The 20,180-nt window shown below is 34.6% G+C and overlaps 1 protein-coding gene and 1 long non-coding RNA gene across 3 annotated transcripts in view; both read right to left on the bottom strand.

The window, feature by feature from the left end:
• Positions 1-20,180, bottom strand: part of LOC109098792 (receptor-type tyrosine-protein phosphatase gamma-like) — a 233,825-nt gene that overhangs the window by 201,358 nt on the left and 12,287 nt on the right. The gene's annotated exons all lie outside the window — the stretch shown is intronic.
• LOC122146576 lies at positions 12,842-15,752 on the bottom strand. Its single transcript, XR_006161096.1, has 2 exons — positions 15,116-15,752; positions 12,842-13,656 (listed from the first exon to the last, which is right to left on the bottom strand). It is a non-coding gene; the product is annotated as an uncharacterized LOC122146576 (long non-coding RNA).

Here is a 20,180-nt window from a genome sequence, read left to right as displayed (position 1 = left end):
ATGTGAAGGAAAGGCCAATTCAGTCCTGCACATCTAGTCAAATTTCACAGTCTAACCTCTGCTCAAATGTCACTTATTACCTTATCTAAGAGGATAAGAACACTAGAAAGTGGGTGTGTGAGAGAGAGAAATCAAGTAAAGAAGAAAGAAAATAAGGGATAAAAATAGTAATAAACTTTAGTGAAAGAAGCAATAATCCACACCGCAAAAAGAAGAAGAAAAAAAAGAAAGTAAATCAATGAGTGATTCATTTTGAGAACCTCTGAAACCAATTCAGTTGATTAAAAAAACATTCAAACTGTTTTCTTGGCGATTCAATGACTCACAAGAAAGAATTCTCATCATGGTTTATTATTTTCACAAGACCATAAGTACGAAGAAAAGGCAATGAAAATAAACTTATCACTGCATCTAAAACAAGAACATGTTTATTAGATCCTGTACCCACTAAATTACTGGAAGAGTTGATACCTGTAACAGAAGAACTGCTTCTCAATATTATTAACTAGTCGTTATCTTTAAGTCGTGTCCCAAAACCATTCAAGCTGGCGGTTATTAAGCCTCTTATTAAGAAACCACAACTAGATCCTAGTGAACTGGCAAATTACAGACCCATTTCAAATCTTCCATTTATGTCTAAAATTTTAGAAAAAGTTGTGTCTGCTCAATTGTGCTCCTTCCTGTTACAGGCCCCACCATAGCACAGAAACTGCACTTGTTAAAATTACAAATGACTTGCTTCTTGCATTAGACCAAGGCTGCATCTCATTGCTAGTTTTACTTGATCTTAGTGCTGCGTTCGACACCATAAATCACAACATACTCATAGATCGATTACAAAACTATACAGGTATCCAAGGGCAGGCTTTAAGATGGTTTAGATCCTGCCTGTCCGATCGCTACCACTTTGTTTATTCAAATAGGGGGGTCATCTCATTTATCACCAGTAAAATATGGAGTGCCACAATGATCTGTCCTAGGTCCTCTGCTATTTTCAATATACATGTTGCCCCTTGGTAATATTATTGGAAAATACGGGATTAGTTTCCACTGTTAAGCTGATAATACTCAACTATATATCTCAATGAGATCAGATGAAATTTCTAAATTATCTAAGCTAACAGAGAGTATTAAAAATTTAAAAGATTGGATGACCAGTAATTTTCTCCTATCAAATTCGGATAAGACAGAGATATTAATTATTGGACCAAAAAACAGTAAACAGAATCTCGTAGATTACAGTTTGCAACTAGACGGATGTACTGTTACTTCCCCTACAGTCAAAAATCTGGGTGTTATATTAGACAGCATCGTTTCTTTTGAAAACCATATTTCCCATGTTACAAAAACAGCATTCTTCCATCTTAGAAACACTGCTAAGCTACGAAACATGTTACCTGTTTCTGATGCAGAAAAGCTAGTTCATGCATTCATGACCTCTAGATTGGACTATTGTAATGCACTGCTAGCTGGTTGTCCTGCATCTTCAATAAACAAGCTACAGGTACAGTAGTCCAAAATGCAGTGGCTAGAGTCCTATTAACCTAATGATCATATTACCCCAATTTTACAGTCTCTGCACTGGCTACCTATTAAGTTCCCAATCATTCAAAAAATACATCTAATAACCTATAAGGCCCTTAATAGGTTAGCTCCTGCGTAACTAACTAGTCTTCTACCACGCTACAACCCACCACGCTCCCTAAGGTCACAAAACGCTGGACTTTTGGTAGTACCTAGGATAGCAAAGTCCACTAAAGGAGGTCAAGCTTTTTCACATTTGGCACCCAAAATCTAGAATAGCCTTCCTGATAATGTTCGGGGTTCAGACACACTTCCTCTGTTTAGATTAAAGACACATCTCTTTGGTCAAGCATTCAAATAATGCATCTCATAATTTTGGACTGCAGGTATATCTGATCAAATGCACATTATTATTCTTTAGCTTGGGTTAAAATAATTAATTTTACAAATTATCAGAATCAGCAAATGTCATCTTGTAGTCAGCTTGTACAGTTAAAGGTGCCATGTGTAAAAATTGAGGTAAAAATATCCAAAAAATGACCTACACGCATCAAAAGAATGAGAAGAAATAAGGGCGATGATGTCATTAAAAAAATGTTAAGTTATAGTGCTGCAGAGATATCAACCTTAATTAGCATTAGCATTACTAGCCACGGCCCGACAGGTGTCGTAATACCAGTTTCGGCCATGGGAGGCGGTATGCGAGCAACATAACCACCAGCCAACCTGCAATACACGAATAACTCGCACGGCTTGTGGGCGTACTTGAACCTGATGTCAATCGTGTGGAAAGTACAGCCCACTACTTCATTTCAGTTCAGGGAAGAGAGCGGAAGGATGGCTGAAGCCCTTGGCAAGAGACACCTACCACCACCACCCGCTACAGGGAAACAACCGCGCTCGGAATCACAAATCAAATCCGATAAGAAAAGGAGCCAAACCAGAGTAAACATCGGCACTGCTTTCCATCGCTGGAGACAACTGATGGACTTGAAAGAAATGAGGTTCGACTCCGAACTTGCAACATTTCTTTTGGATTGGTAAGTAAGATGCTGTTAGTATTTCGCTAGAAGTTTGTTTTATATGTTTGCATATTTTTTTCGGGAAGTTATAACATAGAAATGTATCGAAGGCTGTTCGATAAACGTGCTAATGTTAGCGATGGCTAACCGTAGCTGTGTTTGATAATTAGCTAGCTATAACTTACCCACAGATCCGATCCGGTTTTCACCTGTTATCTACCAAAGCCCGTCTCTACCAAGCTGATGCTAAAATGTAACATTACCTAAGAAGCTTGAAATGTCTTCGATGATAATGAACCCGAGAGAGAGAGAGAGAGAGAGAGAGAGAGAGCGCCCCGGCCGCCTGCGCACTCACACACTATATTCAGAGCGGTCAAGTTTTTGCTAATGAAAATCAAACTTGATATATGCTGCTAAATTAGCATCAGGCGGGCAGCATACGTAACACTCTCTCAAAATGTAATATGAACAAAACGAATATGAACATATTCACTGGTAAAGGTGAAGTTTTTAAACTAAACTACAACAGTTTTGACGATGTTATGTAAAGTGATGGTAAAGTAAGTTATGCATTGGCGATCGTCTGGCTAGCTGATTTTGGGATCTGAGACTAGTTCCGGCATTAGGCATAACATTTGTTGTTGTGAAGGTAGGGGCGGAGCATAGAGACTATGCCGTTTCTCGTTTGTTACTCTAGAGTAGACCAATTCACTTTATTGAGGCATACTGCCCCCATCTGGTATGGAATGTGGAGTATGACTTGATTTTTTTGCCAGACATGACACATGGCACTTTTAACAAATGTATATAAAATCAGTCCAACAGCACAGGTTAAAAAGCACTGGGATGACCAGACTGCTAAAATCCCCCCAGGGACCCTCATCTAACAGATCAACTCCCAAATCCCTCAGCAGTCCACTGAAAAATACCAGCACTGCACACACACACACACTTTCTCTCTCGGTCCCTCTCTAGGCGCTCAATCCCTCCGAGATTAACCTGTTAAAGTGGAATCTGTGTCCTTCAGGGATCCGCATCAAGTAGCACAAATTAAAAGTGCTCCAGGGAGAAAGTTCATCTGCGGCTCTCTCAGCCATTACATTAGCCTCAAATAAAGTACTTTATGAAACACTTTCCACAGTTTGACCAATAAACAAAACACTCCAGACACAATTTGACTTGTTTTTTTGTTGTTTATGTACTGTATATTGTATGGTTGCCAACTTTCTACCTCTAAAACATAAGACAGGTGGTGGAATGTCACAGCAGTGTGGATATACAGTTACATTAATGTGAATACATTTACAGTTAGCGGGCCATTTAGCATAAAATACACCACGACAAGGTATTTAGGTCATGCAGGGTCTTATTAAAATAAAAGGGTTTTATTTTGTGATAATGACTGGTTTACTGCTTATCACATATCAAATTTTACATTACATAGTTACAAGCTACATTAAATAATAATGCAGTACAGTTTGATAAACATACATTTAGATAAACAAACATGCATAAACATAAACTTACATTTTAGACAAAATATTGCCAGTAGCTTTGTTTGTTGTTGCTCCACCAGCAAAAATATTTCCATCCAAAAAAAAAAAAAAAAAACGTTTCAGAGCAAAGAACCGCACAAAACAGTGTTTTGTTTCTGAACAAATCTTTTTTAATGAATCAGGTGAATAAAAGACTGAATAAAATGACTCACTCTTTAAGTCAATCTTTTTTGCCAACGTACAAATGTTTGTTTGTGTATTTATTTATTTATTTATTTATTTATATTGCTACCTTTCAAAAGTTTGTATGCTCTTATGCTCACCAAGCCTGCATTTTCTTTTTTTTTTAGGGGGTCAAAAAAATACAGTAAAGCAGCAACATAGTGAATATATTTTACGATTTAAAATGTTTACTATTTAAAAAAAAAATAAAAAAAAAATGAATATGTAATTTAATCTTGTGATACTCTAGTCTTCAGTGTCACATGATCCTTAAAAAAATTCTAGCTAACTAGATAGATAGATAGATAGATAAATAGATAACACAGAAATTGCTCCATTAATATATATATATATATATATATATATATATATATATATATATATATATATATATATATATATATATATATATAAACAGTCATTGTGGACCATACATAGCATACACACACACACACACACACACACACACACACACACACACACACACACACACACACACACACACACACACGGGTAAGCAGACAGTGAATTGACATTTTCTGGACTGAAGCCTCCATGAACAACTTTCTCCAGGCCGAGGGGAGCTGACTCCTCGACCTCAATCGCTGCTGACCTCCTAACCTCAGTCTCCATGACAGCAGAATCCCCCCACAGCACCCCCGACTGACCCACATTTCACTGCAGCTGAAGAATAGACTCGTTTCCTTCACCCCCTTTAACATCAACTCTTCTGTCTCTGTTTTTCTTTTCACATTATTCTGACAGACTCCCTAAAGAGCAATCCAATCAAAGAGCTCATGGCTGTAGATACATCAGCCAAAGTGCTCGGTGAGAAAACCACATGCACATTAGCATTAAAACTTAACCAACCATGAACAGAAATTCTGAGATAATGCTGGTAATAAAATACTTTTTTAAATGAGGTATAGGTTTGAAATGACAAATATGAGTTGGAGGTTTCATTCAAATTGAAATACAAACCTTAACATTTCCATAACGTCCCATTGGTTTGTTTTTAAAGCCACAGGGACGGAAGCATGGTGTCATTTGGATTTTGTTATACAAAGAACTCCAACTGCCAGGTGTGTTAAGCAAACGTCTGTTACAATTACAACTTGCATTAAAAGCACACAGGTAATCCAATCTCAACAAGCCCACCACAGAAAACATCCAAAAAATAACAAAGTTTCTATCTCCAGACAGCTGCAGCTACAATTAATAAGATTATCCAGTTAAATTAGCATCAGACAGCATTTTCAATTGAAACATTTCATTCACATTGTCACAAAAAAAAAAAAAGCAACAGAGATTCATCTTGACACAAAAGTATGTCAGCATGGGGGTCAGCATGTTTGTATGTGGTTGCTAGGGTGTCCTGGTTGGTTGTTATATGGTTGCTAAGGTATTCTGAGGGGTTTTCAGAATGTTGGTACTGTATGTGGTTGCTAGGGTGTCCTGGTTGGTTGTTATATGGTTGCTAAGGTATTCTGAGGGGTTTTCAGAATGTTGGTACTGTATGTGGTTGCTAGGGTGTCCTGGTTGGTTGTTTTATGGTTGCTAAGGTATTCTGAGGGGTTTTCAGAATGTTGGTACTGTATGTGGTTGCTAGGGTGTTCTAGATGGTTACTCTATGATTTCTAAGGAAGAGGGTACTGAAGGGTTTCAGCATGTTTGCATGCCATTACTAGGGTGTTCTGGGTGATTGCTATGCAGTTGCTAAGGGGTTTCAACATGTTTGTACTGTATGTAATTGCTAACTAGGGTGTTCTAGGTGGTTGCTATGTGGTTGCTAAGGTGTTCTGAGGGAGTTTCAGCATGTTTGAACTGTATGTGGTTGCTAGGGTGTTCCAGGTGGTTGCTATGCAGTTGCTAAGGTGTTCTGAGAGGTTTTCTGCGTGTTTGTATTTTATGTGGTTGCTAGGGTATTCTGGGTGGTTGCCAGGGTGTTACTATGCGGTTGAGGAATTTTAGTACATTAGTACTGTATAAGGTTGCTATGGTCTTCAGGGTGGTCGCCGGGGCATTGTCGTTGTAAAGGGGTTCTAAAGGGGGTTCCAGCATGTTAGTATGTGGTTTCTAAGGTGTGCCAAGTGGTTTCCAGGCTAGCTCTACATGGTTGCTATGGTAATTTTTTTTTTTTTTTTCTTTTAGCACATTTTATGTGGTTTCTTGTGTCTTGGATGGTTCCCGGGGGACTGATACGCAGATACAGTGTTCTAAATATTTTATTTTATTTTATTTTATTTTATTTTATTTTATTTTATTTTATTTTTCATTTTATTTCATTTTAATTTAATTTAATTTAATTTAATTTAATTTAATTTAATTTAATTTAATTTAATTTAATTTAATTTAATTTCTAATCCATACAGTGAAAATTCTAATACATGAAGAAAAAATAGTAAATTATGACAGGAATGTAATTTTTGGGTGAAATATTTATGATTTACACATAACACTTTGACTGACATTTATAGTTGTGTATTATATGCTCACACAGCAAGCTTATATCCAACAGGACCTACACCTACGGTGAGGCTTTGGACAGGACATAAAGGAAGACAACGTCCTCCCCGATTGCTCAAAACACTACTGAGAACACATGTGGAATAATAAAACCCTCGCTAGAACCTTTTCTTTTTAAAACATTACCGGCACTGAGCTGGAAACATTGGTTTAACAGCTGGGGTTTTTGCACAGATGAAAACTAGCGATTATGCTTGGAATTGTGGGGCTGGGTTATAAAAAAAAAATAAAAAACACAGAATAGCGAGTTGATTATAGGTTAGTTTAACCTTATTTTATAGTTAAACATTCAGGCTGTTTTCAAACAATGCCAGTGAAACACTGAATCACTGAAAATAATCCAACTCATTTTGACCCAGCGTCATTCAATATTAATGTCACAATGAGTCACGGTAATACAGCCCCCCCTCGTTCTCAACTTTTATGTATTTTTTTCCCTTTCTCACCAGCTTCATAACCCACAGCTTGCTTTATCTGAAAGGTCTACCAGCAGTTAAGGCAAGAACTCCAGGCTGTGAGGCTTTTTCTATAACTGGAATAGAATCTAAAAAAGTGAAGAAGTTTATTATGTGAAAAATCCCAACAGGATTACATATTTTACCGGTAGCTAATATTGTGTCAGCTGGCTTTGGTTTGTAAATTTCCGTTTCCTTGTTCGGTGTGTGTGAAGACAGGGTACATCTGTATACTGAGACTGTGCTTCTGTTCCGCCGCCTTTGCTTCTGTCAGCATGAGGTCACTTCCTCAGGACAGTTCCACACATTTGTCACTTATAAGACTTGGTTGACCTTTAAAGTCAACATGAAATCAAAATGTCCTTTCTTAAAGCGATAGTTCACCCAAAAACTAAAATCTGTTTCATTTACTCATCCTCATGTCTGTCCAAACTTGTATGACTTTTTTCTCTCTCAAAGCCAGCTAACAGGGAGCATTCTCATAACTTTCACTAACATTTTTTTTAAATTTATATAAATATTAGAACAAATGTTATTATAATGTTATCAAAAGACTTTAAAAAGTTCTTAGAAAACATTCTCAGAATGTCCTTATGGTGTTATTTTTACTTAATGAACGTTTCCATAATGTTGAAAGAAAACATTCTAATACATTATATTTGGGGTTTAAATATACAATCAGTAATAATAATAATAATAATAATAATTTAATTTTTTGTGTGTGTGAGTGCGTGTGGAAAAAGAAAAATTTTTCAATTACATTATAATATGAACAGGAAAACTGGACATGTCAACATTTTAGAAACATTTCAAAACAATATTCTATAACGTTTTATAACCAAAATTTGTTACCTGGGACTATCCTAAGCAAACAAGTTTAGTAATGATTAAGTAACCAGCTACCTTTTTTTCTGGATGAGTATCCTGTTTTGCTATGAAATACATGACATTGCCTGAGTAAAACTGTTTCTTGTCTGAGTGATTAATGAGAAACACATGATAATCAGTAGCTTTGAAAACAAACAGATTTGCAGAGGGATCTAAAGGTCAGGAACTGTGAGTAAATTATGCAAACAAACACACACAAGCACAAAACCTGATCCATTTTTGAATGTAAGACTCAAAAAACAAAAACAAAACCAAAAAAAGACAGGACTCTTACGACATTCGGAAAGACCTCAAAGCACTGAGCAACCAGTAAGCGAGAAGAAACCACGGAGGCTAAAAGAACTAGTGAGTATCAAAAGCCAACATCGAGCAAATGCATTTTCTCAGGAATGTCTATTCTCCTGCCAGTCCTTAACAGCAAACGCCCCTCAACACACACACACACTCTTATCTGCTCCGTTGACACACTCTTCATCTCCCGCTTCGCTCCATGCACTTCTAAAGTAGCTTTGAAGTTATTTTGGAATCAATACTTCATGGAAGCCAGCGAGCGACTATCAGGATAGAGAAGGAAACAGTGAACTAGATTTAAGGAGCCGTTTGGTAAGAAGGACCAGACCGACCCTGTCAGAAAGCCAAAGCTACGCTCTCGTGCAGACACAGAGCTGGAACAGCTGGGATTCCACAACCAGATTTCATGAGAAAACAAAACTATTTTACAATGTGGTGATTTCATATGAATTTGTATGATTTCATTTTTATGAAAACATTAAGTATTTAGAAAAACAATTAAGAATGAAAGTCCACTCCTAAACCTAAATGTCAATTGTATGAAGATTTATGAATGAGATTTATGATTTCTGACCACCAATTTACCAAAACTTAAAATGGTTGTAAACTGTAAACTGGATGCTAATTTGGACCAATTATTTTGCTTATGGAAAAGTCATTTCTATGACCAACAAACCAGCTAAGCTGCTCTAAATATCATATTCACAACTTTCAATGAGTAATTTAGGTGAACATAGTCTTATGGAGACCATATTTCTGTTATCACAGCTGACACTTTCATAATCTAAATTATTTTTTGTATTGTTTTTTTTTGTCAAACTAGCTAAACTAGCCACTTCCTTCATGGAATTTTCATTATAAATCCATGATGACTTACAGTATGTCAGCGCAGTGTCCTTCCAAATATAAGAAGCCCACTAAAAAACACCAGTTTAGACTAGATTGGACCAGTTTACAAAGATGGTCTTAACTGGTTTGTAAATATGCAACATGAAAGTGCCAAGAACCTTATACTAGTAACCAGCAATGATTTTAACTGATCAAAATGAACATCAAATAACTAACCAATTAACCAGCTAAATAAGATGAATTAATCATTACGTATAGAGCTTAATTTGTAACTTAATTTTATCCATTATGAAGAGATTGTGCAATATGCTTTATAACCCCACATCAATAATAATAATAATAATAATAATAATAATAATAATAATAATAATAATAATAATAATAACAACAACAACAACAACAACAACAACAACAACAACAACAACAACAACAATAATAATAATAATATTTTATATTTTATTTTATTTTATTTTATTTTATTTTATTTTATTTTATTTTATTTTATTTTATTTTATTTTATTTTATGCCCCTAAACAATGCAAAACCTGATTGCCACACATAGATGTTTGCTCATTATGATTTTCTGGGGGCTTATTTAGTGTGCACATCTTGTATGCATTCATTCTCACGTTTTAATTCTAAAACCTTTTAGGTGTTGACGGTTTTGAGTTTATTTTATTATTTAATTTATTAATGATAAGTATTCATTTATGAAATTATCTTAATAAACTTATTTTTTAAGTTATAAGCATTTTGTTATATGTCAAAAAGAAAAAAAAAAAAGAAAAGAAAAAACACCTCAATAAGACCATGAATGTACTAAAGCTTATTTCTAGCAGTAATGATTTTTACATTTATAAGCACACATTCACATACAGTCGGTAGGTTAGTACTGAGATGGCATCAGGGTTTAATTTAACAACAGGACACAAAGACTTGCAGCTATTTGACTGATCAGCTCATTTTGCCAGAGGACATCTAAAGGCTTGTCAATCATGGTAGATGCTGCTCTTGAGAAGATCACTCGCCTGCTCTCACGGCGCTCGTGGACTCGCATTCACGAGTGTGTGTGTGTGATGAATGCTAATTAAACAGATTACAACAGTGGTACGAGTGACTCGCGGTGATAAAAGAGGTGACCTACTACTAATGTTCTCCTCCCATTCTATTTAATTCAATTGAAATTCTTTCTGCTCGCCTCTTTGTTCGAGTTCAACCTGTCATTCAAATGATCATTGTATTCCCGTTCACTTTTTCACTCAACAAAGCGTTACGTAAATCTAGCATGGATGCAGAGGCTATTCAGCGTACTGACAAAGAGCTCTTTTGTCTTCCTGTGTGTCTCTCAAAGTGTAGCATTTAAAGGCAAATAAATAGATGAAATGATCTGATAGTGAGATAAACACCTAATCCAAGCAGCAAGACAGGAACAAAATCAACCTTTTTTTGAGCGTCTCTTGAAAGAAAAACAACACATTCTTTAAGGAGACAGCCGTGTAATCTAAAATTGGGTCTAAGGGGTCATTACACAACCCAGTAGACATACATACATTGAGTAGACATCTCTGAAAGAACATTTTCTTGTATATTATCATATTTTATATGCAGGTACTATCGAAGCCTGTTTGTGTCTCAGAGCGGTGTTATATTAGTATCAATAAAATACTGTTTTAGTAACAGTTTGAATAAGATTTTATTTTTATATGATGTTCTCTTTTTATTTTAATTTTTGTTACAGTTACAGTCATTTTTGTGTGTTTTTGTCTTTTTTTATAGTTTTTATTATTTTTTTATTTCAGTTTTAGTGATTTTTTTTTTTTTTTTTTTTTAGTTAAACTTCATGAAAATGAGAAATGTTTCCTCTGGAACTAGCTGAAATAAAATAATGTTAACTTTAAATATATATTGTGTATCATTTCATTTCATTTTCCATTCATCATATGATTTATATATATACACACATTTATTTTATTATTTATGTATTATCAAGTAACTTTTTTATGGTTTTAGTTGACTATAATAACCCTGTCATAGGGTATATAAAAAATAAAACCCATGCAAAACAAATTTAAAATAAAAGTTACGCTGCAATATATAAAGGTTTAATCTGAGATTAATCTGATATATATATATATATATTTTTTTTTTAATAGATAATGTTGTTGCCCTATGATGAAGTAATCAATAAGCTGATCATTTGTAGTGCAAAGTTCCAGTACAATTAAGACAAATGACAAACAAGGTCAGTAAAAGACAGCAGAATATTACAATATTATCAAATCAGGACCCGGATTTCACCTTTCATTTCACCTTTCATTTGCACCTGTACACAGGAAGTCCACTTCCCTTGCCAATGTATACAGTTGCTAAGTGCTCCTGCCTCGCTTCTAGATCTAATGAGGGCTTTTTCACAGCCTCCAGTGGGCAAAAATGTATTTTTGGTGCCAACAGGAAACACAAACTCCAGATGATAAGAAGGCCCATCCAAACTAAGCCAGTAAGCTGCGTTTCATTTCAAATTGCGATCGTCTTATGCCCAACCTGAGGTAAATCCGCCGAGTGATACACCATTTAACTCAAACTCTCATTTCCTCCAGAGATCTATCTGAGATGAGCAGGCATTGTGGCTTAAGGACTCATATCTGCTCAGCTTTCGGCGTCTTCGCTGGCCTCGCGGGCGCTTTGCAGTTGACCTATTCGACGGCCGGTAGGAAGAGATAATGAAAATCAGAGATAAAGACGATAGGGCTGAAATGGCGGCAGTCGTTTTGAATGGAGAGCACAATCCAACCCAGACAAGCAGATTAGGAATGACATTTGTGTGCTTGGATTGATAACTACATCTATGCCAGTGAGGCTTACAGAAAGGTGCTAGACAGATTATGTCAACATCCAAAAGCATATCATGTTGGTGGAGAAACACCTATCTATCAAAAAACACATCCAGAACCAGAATAGAACAGAATTGAACTGAAGCGATAGCGATTCGAGAAGTTCGGGCGAGTACCCGTGTATCACAGGTGTGTACAGTAGAGCGTGACTCATATCTCAGAGATGCCAAAAATATACAGTCTATGCATTTACTCTGCAGGAACGGGCACGCTGGCTCAGATGCTGCGACGGCGGATGGGTTTTCCTGTCACAACAACATATGTGGCTGCATTCAGATAGCCACAACACATAAGTCAACGTGCCCTTGTTGAAGTACTGTAGTAGTACCAGTGATACTAACCCCTTGTCTCTAAATGAAATTCATGTAGAATGGAATTATTACAAAGAATGCTATAATCCAAAAACACTATGGTATTGGCATGACCAGTATATCCAACACATTCTCATGGGAAGCAAAATCGTAAGCTTGAAATGTAAACGTTTCGACTTTTCTTATTGTTTAGGTTTTTGGGGTTAGAATTTATACGTAGTTAGGTTTAGATTGGGTTGAACTTTTTTATATTTTGTATAATTTTGTACAAAATATTATGACTTCTTTTGATGAAACATTTTAAAAGCCATTTACTTGGCTTTTTGGTCCTTTTTTGTTGTTGTTGAAAGCTATATTAAGTTTTAGATGCCTGCTGACTATGGGAAGCTTGTCGATAGGAATGATAAGTCGGTTTTTGAGAGTTTAGAAGAAGTGTGACATCAAGTGGGGATACAATAAATAGGATTTCCAAACCTGCCTTCCAAATTTCCAAACCAAATCTGGTTTGTTGGTCCAAGATTGCCTAGTAAATTACGAATGACCAGCTTAGACCAATTAAATACCAGTTTAGACTGTCTATAAACCAGCTCGCAAGTTCCACGACACAGCTATCAGCTTAAGCTGGATATTCCAGGAGGGAATTGATCCGCAGCGTTCTCAGACACAGAGTAAACTCTAGTGTGTGGGCGACCTCAGCTGAACACTTTGCATCTATTAAAATATTTAAGGCTTCAAAAAAAGTATTGCTTGAAATTTAAAACCCAAGAAAAAAAAAAAAAAGTTGTGATAGCAGAACCGGGGTAAAAATGAAAGGAGCATGCAACATCAATACACAGAGTCCAAAAATGACAACATAACCCCTCTAGCACACTACAGGCAAAAAAAAAAAAAAAAAAAATAAGAAAAATAAGAAAAGGAAAAACAACAACAACAGTGGTACACTATCGAGCACATCAACCTCTCCTTTAAAGCCCTATTGAGAGTTGCATGCAGTGATCGATGGAAAAACAACAAGATGAAATCTGGCAGGCCAATATAGCCAGATGATGGTGTGTTTGTGATGACCTCAGCCCATGTGCCACTGCTAACACAGGCACGAACGGAAGAGGTGACTTTTCCATCTCTTCATCCCAGTCACAGAAAACAATTCCATCCCAGGGGTCCAGCCAGAGTTTTCTCAGCTTTCATGAGAGCAAGGGTGAGAAATGAACAATAGATTTATTTCAACAGGCTAAGCTGAACCATGCTTGAATTCAGAATGAAATCACAGAATTTTCTTTTATTCCCCCTTATGTTCGCTTATAGAACAATAGTCATGTTTTTATTTATTTATTTATTTTTTTTTGCAACATTTATGTCATAAAAAAAGTTTCTTTATTACCACTTTCACCCTTAAACTTGATTATATACAAAGAAAGAAAGAATAAAAAAAGAAAGAAAGATAGCAGAACATCATTGCATGCAATAAATTAATTAGTATATTATATTATTATATGCAGTATGTAGGGTCGTGGGATGTACTGTATGTTTTCTAGTTTTATACCAAATATTACAGGATAACAATTTGTGAAACATGCTAACATAGTCAGCAATAAAATATCATTCATAAAATACATTTAATTTTTTAATTATTACTTTTTCATTCTAATAATATCATGTGATAATATAATAATAAAATATTGAAAATATAAATAATCAATAAATAATTTGTATCAAGTTTTATCACTTATTCTATTCTATTATAATTTATTATTATATTGTATTTTATATTTTATATTTATATTGTTAATTGGAAAGACTGTAAACAGATTTTTTTTTTTTTTTGGTCTCTAATCAAAGAAAATAAATTAATGTTTTCATATAAATAAACACAAATAAACGCATCCAAAATAAAAGTTTTGTTTACATAAAAAAATATAGATTAGTGCGGTCAAACGATTAATCGCGATTAATCGCATCCAAAATAAAAGTTTTTGTATACATAATATGTGTGCGTATATACTGTGCATATTTATTATGTGTATATAAATATAAACACATGCATGTAATATATTTAAAGAAGAATATGTTATGTTTATATATTAAATATATTTATATATAATATAAAAATATAATAATATAAATACATAAATGTATATACATGTGAATATTTTTCTAAATATATACTTTATGTGTGTGTATTTATATATACATAATAAATATACACTGTACACATACATATATTATGTAAACAAAACTTTTATTTTGGATGCGATTAATGGCGATTAATCATTTGACAGCCCTAATATATATATATATATATATATATATATATATATATATATAATATTTTGTTTTGCTTTGTTTCTCTGATTTTATACCAAATCAGAATTACATTTGTGAAACATGCATTTATTTTCTTTGATTAGAGACCAAAAAAAACAAAAAAAAAAAACAAATCTGTTTACAGTCTTTCCAATTAAATTTTAATTCCTCAATGTGATATTCCTTATGAATCATATTACAGTACATTCTGTACAGCAGGAAACAATAACAAGCAGCAAAAAGCTAAAAGACTCACATGAAAAATAAATGTGCTGAGATGATTGGCGATGAAGGAACAGTGTATGCACACACACTTGAGAAAAAAATCCCCCTCACCATATAGAATTCTGTTCTCTGCACTCTGTGTGTTTTCCCTGCTCTGTATTCCCAGGTAATACGGTCAGAGAATCTCATTGCTGCTGAAGTTGCAGACTTCTATATTATCATTTGGCTGCCAGCAAAGCCTCGGAGCACAAATGTAATGATATTTTATTACCCACCATCTGCCACACGGCCCAAAACACTTCCTATGCAATACAATACCCCTCTCGGCACAAGACCGCAAAAACTCCGCCGCATAGCATACACAGCCACAGCCACATATGACAGGCAATACTCCTACCACAACGCACACACAAACAGACAGCTGCTGTGATAAGGTCACCTAATCTGACGAAAGGCTAGCATAACGCTAGCTAAGCTATACACAGGTTCAGCCCACAGGGAAAGTGGAACACTTAACCCAAACTCAAAACCCTTAAAGGAACAGTTCACCTGATGAGAATCCCGTCATTTACTCACCCTCATGTCGTTCCAAACCATTTTCTGCCTTCCATTAAACACTAAATTAGATGTTAGGCAGAGTGTCAGAACAATTCAAACATTAAAATAATTTTTGATCACTGAAATAAAGCTTAAATAAAATAAAATATGAACATTATATGAAAAAAAAGAAACTAAAAGATAATTAGAAATGTTGAATTTAAAGTGGAAATAAAATAAAACTAAAACTGAACGGAAAATAAAATTGAAATAAAATGTTAAACCTAAGTAGTATAAAAATAAATAAATAATTGAAACGGAAAAAAAGGCTTATTCAATATACAAGTATCAAAATAGTAAATAAGTAAATAAGTAACACAAAAAGTGCCAAGCAGCATAAAAGTAGGGGAAAATAATTTACCCCCCCCCCACTAATCTTCTATGATAGAAACAGAAAAAAATGTAAGCTATTATTTAGGTTTAAGCCTATACAGAAATGCTAAAATAAAAAAAATAAATAAATAAAAAAAAAAAAAAAAAAAATAATAAAATAAAATAAAATAAAATAAAATAAAATAAAATAAAATAAAATAAAATAAAGGTAAAAACGTAAACAACTAACTGGCATAAGATACAGCTGAAGCAGTAAAATTACTAACTGAAAATAAATAAAATCTAAAACTGAAATAAATCTAAAACTGAAATAAAAAAAAAACTAAATATTAATAAAAAAACTAATAAAAATGACAAAAACATAACAAAATTACTAAATATTAAACTAAAATTAAAATGAAAACTGAAAAAAAGCTAATTAAATATATATTTTCATAAAAACTCTAAGTAATACTGCTGCCAAGTTCCAAAATTGAGAAAAAAAAAAAAAAAAGCAGCATTGAAGTACCATAATAGTACTAATGTGCTAAATTCTGAATCTTTTGATGGCATATGACAGGAAGAGACAAAATTTAAACTGTTAAAAGTCAATTTTAGGTGGGTAATTTCTTCAAGTTAAAGTTAAATGCAAAGATTCTTAAGCAAAACATGATTAGCATTTGCACTGAGGTTCATGCTAACAAAGAATCTGCACGTATCTGAAAAACTGTGAAATGTGCCCCTGACCACATGAGAAGAACGGAGGAGAAAGTGTGTGAAAGAATGCTTGTGGCAAGGAGCTAGTCAGCGTGACCACTAAAAGCCCAGAATTGGGAGAACTGTCGCTATCAGTTTCCATTAATTTCCGCTAATAGGCCCCACAGTCATCCGCTAGCCGGAACTTTGGCCTCGTATAATGGTAATTAGATTTTCTTTTTGGAGCGTTGGCCGAACGCTTGTCAACATCCTGTCACATCCTCGAAAATCCTCACAGTGACACAGCCTAAAAGCCATTTTTTGGCTGGGCACCAAAGCACCGCTAGGCACCAAGCATCTGGCAAATGAAATAACACAAACTGAAACTAAAGAAGAAACAAAAGCGGCGCCCAGTAAGAAATGTCCGACAGAAAAAGCTTGTTATACTGCTGCCCTGATCCAATCAGACAAACGAGAAAAATTCTCCTTGCTTTTGCTAGCGGCTAGTTTTGTTTAGCGATTAGTCATTCCCTGAGCACATTCCAGAGCCTGTCAATGATTAACAAAATGTTGACACATAATGGATGGAATCGCCTCAGGGTCAGAACTTTAAATGATTCAAACCATCATACCATGGTAAATACAGAAGCATTACTTATGTATTTATTCATAAAATACAGAAATAGATGTCTCATTCTAAAAAAAACAGCAACTGTGTTTTCTTTAACAAGAGTTGATCTGAAGTCACTTATGAACAATCCTCAAGGAAATGAGATCTGGTACATCGATTCTGCCCTGGGTCGCCTTTGACTCTGAAACATACATGCTTTGGTAGTGTGTGGGAATAAGTTCATGCCGTGAAGTATTTATATACACTGAATACCACATCAGACTAACTGAATTATGAGGTTAACTTCTTTATATATATATACACACACACACACACACACACACACACACACACACACACACACACACACACACACACACACACACACATAGGCTTATATCAGCTAAGGTTGTCACAATTTAGTAGTTGATATAACACAGTCTTTAATTTAAAAAAAGTTTCAATAATAATATAATATTTGTATAAATAGCTATATAAATATTAATATAAATTTATATTATGATTATTATAAATGCAATTTAATATATTTTTTCAAGTTATTATTACATTTAACACAAAAGTTTATTAATTTAATAGAAATAATATAAATTAAATTATAAACAGTAAATCATATATTTTTAATGTAACTATGTGTAACTATATTTAATGTAATTTTCAGTATAAAGAACGAAGAAACAAATGCTAAGCAATAGATGAAATACACTACAGTTTTTTCTTTCATTCTTTCTTTCTTTCTTTCTTTCTTTCAGGCATCTTATGGCAGCATTATAGGGATAGTTCACCCCAAAATTACTCACCCTCCATTTTTTCCAAACCTGTATGAATTTTGTCTTCTGCTCAACTCAAAAGAATATATTTTGAACAATGTGGGTAACCAAATGGTTGATGGTAGCCACTGACTTCCATTGTATTTTTTTTTTCATACTGTGGAAGTCAATGGCTACCAGCAGCTGTTTGGTTACCAACATTATTAAAAATATCTTCTTTTTTTGCTCAACAGAGGAATGAAACTCATACAGGTTTGAAACAACTTGATTGTGAATAAATGATGACAGAATTGTATTTTAATTTTTATTTTTTCGGGTGAACTTTCCTATTGTTCCAATCATTATATCAATGCCCTCAGCCGTTAAAAACCCAGTTGAGCACTATTAAGAACTCCTTTCAAATTCCAGCACTGATTGTTTAAGGCCACGTGGGACCTTGAGTCACTGATGGTGATTTAAGACGCTTGTTCCACGTGGCGTCATCTGCCCTAAATGTTGGGGTGTGGGATATGTCAAAGCACAGTGTGTATGTGTGTGTGTTAAGGTGGTTATCATCTTCTTTATTCTCCTGTCCTATCCTGACTGTCTCCTCATCTCCTCTCTGTCACGCCTGGCCACTCTCCATTCCATTTCCCCAATGGCTCATCCATCGCCCCCTCCAGTGAGTGGCGAGCGAAGCCCGGGGTGATTAACGCAAGAAAAATAAAAAATGGCAGGACTGGCAACGTAAATCCAAAGAGGTTTCAGGAGGAACAACGCCGCTTGTCGCCGCATGAGGAATGGAGAAACAACCAGGCCAAAACTCTTCCTGGAAGTGTCCTATCCTACCATGCACTCCTCGTGCCATGTGAAAACTGAAGGACGGGCGATATATGGAGAAAGAATTTCATGAAAAAGTACGGAAAATCCAGTGCTCCCAAGGGCATCAGTGTAGAAGCCCATCTGTCGGACATCTGGTTGGAAGAGCCCTTGTGAAAACGAAGTGCACTAAATTGCACTGAATGTGCACTTGTAGTGTACTTCAAACCTTAAAAGTATTTTTAACAAGCTGTACTTGCAGTTAATATAATATCAATGAAAAAAGTGTACTATAAGTGAATGTAAAGAGAGTTCAATTTAATGAACTATACTTTTAAAAAGTGCACTTTGTAATAGTGTCAAATTAAAAGTTTTACTTTAAAGTACATTTAAATCTTCAAGGTGCAACAAAAGATCATACAACATAATGAAGTACACTTAATGTGTGTTGACTAACTTACTAAAGCAGATGTAAAGTACTTAATTATAATTTTAATAGTACTGTTAAATGATTAATCATGACTAATTGCATCCAAAATAAGTTTTTGTTTACATAAGATATGTGTGTGTACTGTGTATATTTATTATATAAATAGACACACATACATGTATATATATATATATATATATATATATATATATATATATATATATATATATATATATATATATATATATATATATATATGAGTTTAGCTCCAACTTGCCTCAACACACCTGCCTGAAAGTTTCTAGTATGCCTAGTAAGACCTTGATTAGCTGGTTCAGGTGTGTTCACTTAGGGTTGGAGCTGAACTCTGCAGGACACCGGCCCTCCAGGACCAAGTTTGGAGACCCATTTTTTAAAGTATACTATTTCTGTAAAAACTACTCTTTTTAAAAGTCTGCTAAAATGTACTTCTTTATCTTGGAGCTAAAGGTTTAGTTCACCCAAAAAAAAAAAAAAAAAAAAAAATCTGTCATAATTTTTTTTTTTTTCTTTTTTGCTGTAGAACACAAAAGGAGAAATTCTGAAGACTGTTTTCCATGGAATTACGATCAATGAGGACTAAAGCTTTCAAGCTTCAAAAAGACAGCAGAAGCATCTTAAAAGCAGTCCATAAGTCTTGCTCACTATATTCCACGTCTTCTGACTTGGAGCTGTTGAGTGAGGAGCAGATTGAAATTTAAGTCAAACAGACCACTTTAATGATATTTTTTATGGTGCCTTTGAGTCCCTTTTGAGGCTTGAAAGCTTTAATCCCTGTTTATTTAAACCTCATGGACAAGAGCAGGGAAAACAAATGTCTCTTTTCATGTTCTGCTGAACAAAGAGAGTCATATGGGATTATAATGACATGAGAGAGTATATACTGATGGAATTTACATTTTGGAG

This window comes from Cyprinus carpio, chromosome A11 (genome assembly GCF_018340385.1).
Source record: "Cyprinus carpio isolate SPL01 chromosome A11, ASM1834038v1, whole genome shotgun sequence".
NCBI lineage: Eukaryota > Metazoa > Chordata > Actinopteri > Cypriniformes > Cyprinidae > Cyprinus > Cyprinus carpio.
Note: the sequence above shows the minus strand (reverse complement) of the source record. Positions and strands in the feature narration are given on the sequence as shown.